Below are 8,180 nucleotides of genomic sequence, written 5' to 3' on the forward strand. Positions count from 1 at the left end.
TAGCATGTAAAGTTATTTCCTTTATGTTGAAAAGAATAGATAATATTAATTGTTTCTCTTTTTTTACTTTATTCTTTGATTATTTGGGATAAAGTTTAGATCTTTACTTGAAAAACAATTCTCATGTCTTGTTTAAACTATTGTTAGTAGATATGTTTTTTTTAGCATGTAAAGTTGTTTATTTTATGTTGGACGAATAGTTATTATTATTTGTTGCGCCTTAGTAAAAATAGTAATTAGTTAAGTCAAGAATTTATCATTTACTTACTGATTATTTTAATGGATTTCAAAACCCTCATATAAGATATGAAGTGCTAGCTTTATTTTTTATCCAAGATGTTTATTCTTCTTTGTTCGCATGTTGTCTTTTCAAAATGATAAGAAAGTTTGAACTTTCGCGGCTAAATAAAATTATTTGGATATTTTTAACTCATGCATAGTATGATTGCGAAACTTTTGCTTTGCATGTTTTATTTGTTGACTCTCATTTTTGTGCAAGTGTGCTTATTCTTGTCATTCAAAAATTGGTTCTTGATAGTTTCTTTTACTTTGAAATATGTCACTTTTATGCCTTGAACATATATTAATTTCTTTATTTTCTTTGTATGCAAAAAATATCTCGAGTTCAAATGGACTCCTCTCCTCTTGCATTTCATAATGGATAAATGATGCTCACCTCTTCGAGTCAAGTTCGAAGTTTAAAACCAAGGTCCACTACATGGCGTGCGGGTTCTAGAAGATAGACAAAGAAGGAAAATGGGTCAAAACCCATTGATGAGGTCACTAAAAGACTTGAAAAGTCTCAATTTTTATTATTGTCTTCTTTTTATTTATTCATTTAGTCATTTATTTATTCATTCATTTCGGCCTAGAAGCCAAAGTTGTATTTAATACAGGTGAAGCAAGACTCGATCCAAAAGCTCGAAAAATAGTTTACGACAGGTGAAATGGGTTGGAAGCCCAACTAGACTAGGACAAGTCTCGTTGATTTGGGCTTAATGGCCTAAATCTTTTACTTTCTCCACCCTTCCCATTTTATGTGTTTATTTGTTTATTAGTTTTGTTTAGACTTAGTTAAAATCCCTACTAAGTCGCCTAAATCTATTTTGCACAAGTTTTTTTTTTTTTTTTTTGAAAAAATCAAATCACTATTTCAACAAATTAATCTTTTCAAAGTTAATCAAAAGACGATTTTCAAACAGTCCGGATAACTGCAAGTTAGCGGACGTTTTAGGTGCCTAACACCTTTCTAAAACGTTAATAGGAACTGCTTATCTAGAATCTCTAACTTAAAACGATTTTTCTGTTTTGAATCGTTTGAAGTAACTCTCTAAAGATTTCTTAATTCCTTCTCAAAATTAAGTGGCGACTCTCTTCAAAAGTCAAAATTTCCGCAAAACACATAGTAATACTGTATCTTTTTTATTTGGTGGCAGCATTTGAGTGGATGACTAATCCACATAGGCGCAAGTGAGGTACACGTGTGTAAGTTGCGAAATTGGAGTGTTTATTTGTTCAGGTTTTGTATAGGTAAAGGGCCTATTTGTGCATTGTTAAAGTTTAAGGTCAATGTTATAATTTGATGTCAAGTTTAGAGTCATATTTATGTAGAAAATGAATGGATTACTGAGAAAGATGTATATAGAATAAATACGGAGAAAAGGAAAATTTTACAATGGGAGAGTCACAACCAACAAAAGTTGTGTGACCCTCCATTAATTTTTTGACACATAAGTTGTGGGCCCCCGTCTTTTTAATTTTGTAATGAAAGCAATGAGTAAGAGAGAGAAAATATATTTGTATAATTCATATGGGTCTTAATTGGTAAAATAAATTGTATTAAATAAATATAAAAACTTAAAAAAAATTATATGGCTTTTGTATGAAAAAATGTGTACGGTAAAAATAATTATTTTTTTTACGATTTCATAAAAGTTCACGTAAACTTTTGATCATTATTTGAGATAAAAATTACACCAAAGTTACGTATTGATCCTATTTTTATTAATAGATATTTCATTTGTTTAAATTTATGATTTCCTTTTAAAATTAAAAAAAAAAAAAAGAAGACATTTTTGTATTTAGAACAATAACATTTCCCATGAAATATCACAAATGAGATTTGAGAAAAATAGAGTATATGCAAACTTTATTAGAGGGGGTGTTTCATCTTTTTTATTTTATGAATAATTTCATTATAAAAAATATATAATTTTTACTCTCAATTAATAATTTATAACAACACAAATTTTCGGGTTATAAAATACTATATTTTATAAATTATTTTATAATTAAATTATAAAAAGAATTTTGGATTGAGATAAAATATAGTATTTTATAACCCAAAAATTTATGTTGTTATAAATTATTAATTGGGATTAAAAATAATATATTATTTTATAATTAAATTATTAATAAAATAAAAAAGATGAAGCACGCCCCGACTGGATACACTCTATCTTTCTCAAATCTCATTTGTGATATTCCATGAGAAATGCTATTGTACTAAATACAAAAATATGTCTTTTTTAAAATTTTATTTTGGTATAATTTTTATCTCAAATAATGATCAAAAGTTTGCATGGATTTTTATGAAACCATAAAGAAAAAAAATTATATTTTTACCGTTTATGTTTTTCATACAAGAGCCATATAATTCTCCTTTTTTTATTTTTTATATTTACTTAACAAAATTTACTTTACCAATTAAGACCCATATAAATTATATAAATCTCTTTTATTCATTACTTTTATTATAAAATCAAAAATATAGGGGTCTACGACTTATGTGTCAAAATATTAGTGGAGGGTTACACTGGTTGTGATTCTCCATTGTAAAATTTTCCTGACAAAAGGCATTCAAAGTCAAAGTCTTTCCTTGTCTTTTGGTATATAAATAGTGTCAGAGATGGAAATTTGAGGAGTTGTTTTTTTTTTTTTTGACATATGATTTGCACCCTCTTCTATTATTTTTAATGATTTTGCACCCTAATTTCTTATTTATGATTTGCTCCCTTTTTCTTTGAAAATATATTTCTGTCTTTGGATGGTATATTCCCTACAAAAATTCTTTGGACACGGAGATGTGAACCGGTTTTCCTTTTGCCACTGTTTGATTTAGTGTCCTGTTTTGTCCTCGTGAATAACTCGAAAGAAAGAGTTTTTTGTTATTTTGAAAAAAAAATAATGAAAAGACTACAGTGCAATCCATATAAGAAAGAATATAATAGGCTACAAAACACAAAGAACTCAAAAACAAGCAAGAAAACGACTTATTTTGTAGCAAAACATTTTTGGGCAGGTCAAGAAAGTTTGGACACAAAATGTCCTTAACATTTACTTCAAGAAAATATGGTACCCATTCACCTAATCAACATTTGCTTTTTGAAAATGTGGTCCAACAAGGACATTAGTGGTTGACCATGACTTAGAAACATTATATTTACAACATATAGTAACCTCCTGAAATATGGTCAAATTTTTTATGACATACTCCAACTTCACAAAGGTTTTATTATCTCCCTAAACTAGATTTTAGCGTATGTATTAGAGTACGAGCCCTGCTAATTGGCTATCAGTGGAATCGGTAAGTAAACGTGGTTCACAAAAGTAAAAGCTGAACACAGTATTTTTACGTGGAAAACACCCAGCTCAAGAAAGGTTTAAAAATCCACGACCTGTACCTCTACAGGATTTAACCCCAACTTCACTATAATACTTGAGCCTCAACAATCAACAAAGTTACAAGACTTATTGTAAACTAGGAATTAAAACTTCTAACTCCTATCACTACAAAAACATAAATCTTCCCAAGATAAGTGTTCCCAAGTCTTCGAGTTCCCTAACTTGAAGACACAACTCCTAACTCAGTTTATAGATCACTAAGACTAGAAAAATAACTCATTACAACTCAAAGAACCTACCTACTACACACAGTCTACGACTTAAGTAAGGAACCAGGTTCTTCTTCAAGTATGAGAACTGTTTTGTTGATTATTAGTTTTCTTTTCAGTGCATTGAGTAAGTTACTTGATCTTGCTTTGTTGTATATATGCACACTTGTAATACACCTATGATGGAGTCCTAGTTGATTTATGCTTCTTTCTTCTTTCAACTCTATCAAGTAACTCCACTCCTTGTTATAGCCGTTTCTCCTCCCCTGGTTTAATAGGACTCTTTTACTATATCCTTTATCCTTGCAGAACTCTTCTCATTGTTGGATTTCTAGATAAACTCAACTTTTGAGTATTGCATTTTTCTTCCACTTTACTAAAGTGATAAGTGTTTGAGAAGGTTCCTAAATATTCTTGCTTATCCACTCCTTTCTATGCGTAATATCATCTTATCAACAGTCTTGCCTGTAGCTTTTCTTTGTACACTTGAATGGACCAGCTTTTACAACATGTTTCATTCACATGTCTATTATCAAAACTCCACATGCCTTAACAAATTATCCCTTTTCGATGATGACAAATATAGCAGCACAACATCACAGACCCCTGGTATACTCAATAAGGAATTTGAATAAAAGAATAGCACAAAATAAAACAGGTTAGTCAAATTGAGTTATAAGTATTGCATAGCCTACTCTTCCACCTTTTGACATCATCGAAAAGTTGGCTCAACAAGTGAAAAGAGTCTAATAATTCATGGCCATTGAGGCTATCACAAAGACAATCAAAATTCAAAATAAGAGAACATAAATGCAATATGAGAAAATAGAAGCAGAAAATAGTAAAACAACTAAGCCCATTTCATTCATTAGCAGAGATGACTACGTATACCAAAAAGTAAACTAAGAGAGAACAAGCTATCAGGTAAAGGAATAAAAGGAGATAGGCTTAAGATACTAGTCAAGAGGCTAAGTAGAAGAAGAGAAGGGAATAAGAGAGGTGAGTTTCATAATAACATTTGCATTTTCAGCTCTCTCTTTTTCCAACAAGGATTTAAGGGAAGCAATTTGAGCATGGAGGATCCCTTTTTCTTCTTCATGAGCAGCCTCCAAAACTGCCTAAGCAACTTCCACCTCGGCTTATTTTTCAGCCAGTGAATTTCTCAATCTTTGCATTGGATTGTCAGTACTCCTCATATAAATAGGTAGCATCATGTGGTTCACATGCCCTATGATATCCTTGGTAGTCTGTGAAGATCACACTTGAACAAAAACACCAAAGTCCTCAAATATAGGGGTGATCCAGAATTGATACGGTAGAGCATGTCCATTTACTTCCTTGAATAAAACCCTTTGCATATTCTTTAGCATGAGTCGAGGCAGATCAATGCTTACTTCAGTATCCAATAATTCCATGAGAGTGAGATCGAGAAAGCTATCCGCAATCCTTCTTTCCTTTCTAGAAAGAATCATCTTATGCACTACATCAAAGTACATTTGGTGAAGAGGAGATATCTCCCTCTTAAACACTCTTCTATGATTGACCAAGTAGGGATTTCCAGAGAAATTTCTACATATGTCAAGAGATGAGGCAAGATTATTAAGAGGTGGGCAACTGCCTTTGGCATAGTGACCCCACCCCCAGAAGAACTATGCAGAATCCTAACAATATCAGCAATGTAAAGGTTTAGTGTAACCTTTTTAGCTGTAATAAAAAATAACTCACCAATGCCCACCCCATTCGTATAGAACTCATACACTTCAGGTCAAACAAATCTTCACTGAAGGTTTCCCTGTAAAAAGAGATAAGACCATTCCTGAAACTCTAATTTTCCAGTAAAGACTGCATAGCAACACCCTAGATCCACTAACTACTCTCCCTCTAGCTAATTTTTTATTTTAAAAGTGAAGAGGATGAGCCTAAAGAGTATCTTAATGATAGGATGGTGCAGGAACCTCAAAATTGGGATCCACTTCAGCAGTGGTGTCCAGATGGAAGTCAGAGTCAAATGAGTCAGAAGAAACAGGTTTGTTAACCTGTTTCTTTAAACGGGTAGATGATCTGGAAGAAACTCTGGATGGGAAAGCTTTGACAGCAGGGGGGGTGAAGAGGAGGAAACCTTTGAAGTAGTTTTAGAGAAAGTCTTTCGAGACAGAAGATTTGGAAGCTTTTGCCCTGACAGTATTATTTTTCCTAATTGGTGGAAGAAGAAGATCAGGAGAAGACGCAGGAGAAGGAGTGGGATCATAAATTACTACACGTTTCCCCTTGTTGGATCTAAGAGCTTCAGCCAATGTAGCATTTTCGCGTTGCTTATTTCCTCGGGTATGTGGGGTTTGAGGATTAGAGAAAACTGGAGAGGGTTTTAAAGGCGCAGTGTCTTCTACATGGACAAAAGGTTTTTTCTTGAAGTGAGATCTCGACCTTCTTGGGATTAAGTCTGCAATAGGAAGAACGTCTCTATCATTAGGAATATCATCCTCATCAATAATTCTAAGCAGGATAGGAGAAGAAAAACAGGGTCGCAATAAGGATGAAGTAGGTAAGGGAATTTGAGCAAAAGGGTTTGGAAAATTTTTGAAGGCTGAGAAATCCATGAATTCTAGGAGACTGAAGAAGGAATTAAGGGAGGTAAGGTGATGTTTAGATGAAGGATAAGTGCAGTAAGGGGATTTGGAACAGAGTCAGTGGATAAAAAAGAAGAAGAAGAGGATAAAGATGATGAGAGTGATGCCATTTTTGAACTAGGAAAGTGTTCTTGAGTGTGAGGAGGGTGAGAAAGTTGAAAGGGTGAGGGACTGATTTAGTAGAGGCATAATGATGAGTGTTTCAGTCCTGGTGGGAAAGGATGTGGCATCTTTTTGAAAGGGAAGGGACTCTTTATATTTTGGCGGTTTAAATGGACCAAGAATGAATCAGGAAAGCAACTTGTTTCTCTTTAATCTACTTTGATGTAATAATAATCATACTTGAATGACAAAATAGACAAAATTGCTTTTGTAATCAAGGTTTTCTGCAAAATCAACACACACATGAGTCAACATACTCTAAAATCTTGGACTTAGGATACACAACTTAATTTATGAGACTGAATTAACCAATAATCACTTGTAAAATCAACTTATTCTCGTCCAGCATTGAGGGAGACTTCTGCAATTTTAATCATCCCCAAGGCTAACCTATTTTTTTCAAAGTATTCTCTACTCAAGGCCTTAGTGAAATATCAGCAATCTGTTCCTCAGTAGAACAAAACATAATGGATATATGACCTTTTTCAATGTTATCTCTAAAAAAATGATGCCTAATATCAATATGTTTGATTCTCTTATGTTGAACAGGATTTTTAGCTATGTTAATTGCACTTGTATTATCGCAAAAAATAGTAAGACAACCAACATCTATACCAAAGTCCATGATTCATTGCTTAATCCATAGCAATTGAGCATAATAGGAACCTGCAGCAACATATTCAGCTTCAGCAGTAGACAAGGCAACTGAATTTTGCTTCTTTGAGGACCAGGTAATGAAACGTGATCCAAGAAAGTGTGCCATTCCTATAGTGATTTTCCTATCCACCAGATATCCTGAATAATCAATATCTATGTAACCTACCAGATTAAAGTTACTCCCTTTGGGGTACCATAAGCCAAGATCACTGGTTCCCTTCAAGTATTTGAAGATTATCTTCACAGATTTTAGATGTGATTCTTTGGGTTTTGCTTGAAATCTGGCACATAGCCCTACACTGAACACAATGTTAGGCCTGCTTGCTGTGAGGTACAATAATGACCCTATCATAACTCTATACATCTTTTTCTCTACATCTGAACCTATTTCATTCAATTTTAGCTTTGTGTAAGTAGAATAGGAGTACTTATCACTTTTTCCTCTTCCATGGAGAATCTTTTGAGAAACCCTTTGGCATACTTCTGTTGGTGAATCATTGTCCCTGAAGCTGACTGCTTTATTTGCAAGCCCAAGAAGTAATTCAGATCTCCCATTATGCTCATCTCAAATCACATCTCATGAGTTTGGAAACTCATGAGTCATACTCATATTTGTTGAGCCAAAAATAATATCAGCCACATAAAACTGTACAACTAACAAATCCTTCCCATTAGTTTTCAAGAAAAGGGTATTGTCAATTTTACCTCTGGTATGTCCATGTTCCAATAGAAACTTTGACAGTCTCTCATACCAAGCTCTTGGAGCTTGTTTCAACCCATACAAAATTTTGTCCAATTTGTACACATGATTCGGAAACTCCTGCTTTCAAATCCTGGAGGT

The sequence above is a fragment of the Capsicum annuum genome, chromosome 9 (assembly GCF_002878395.1).
Source record: "Capsicum annuum cultivar UCD-10X-F1 chromosome 9, UCD10Xv1.1, whole genome shotgun sequence".
Lineage (NCBI taxonomy): Eukaryota > Viridiplantae > Streptophyta > Magnoliopsida > Solanales > Solanaceae > Capsicum > Capsicum annuum.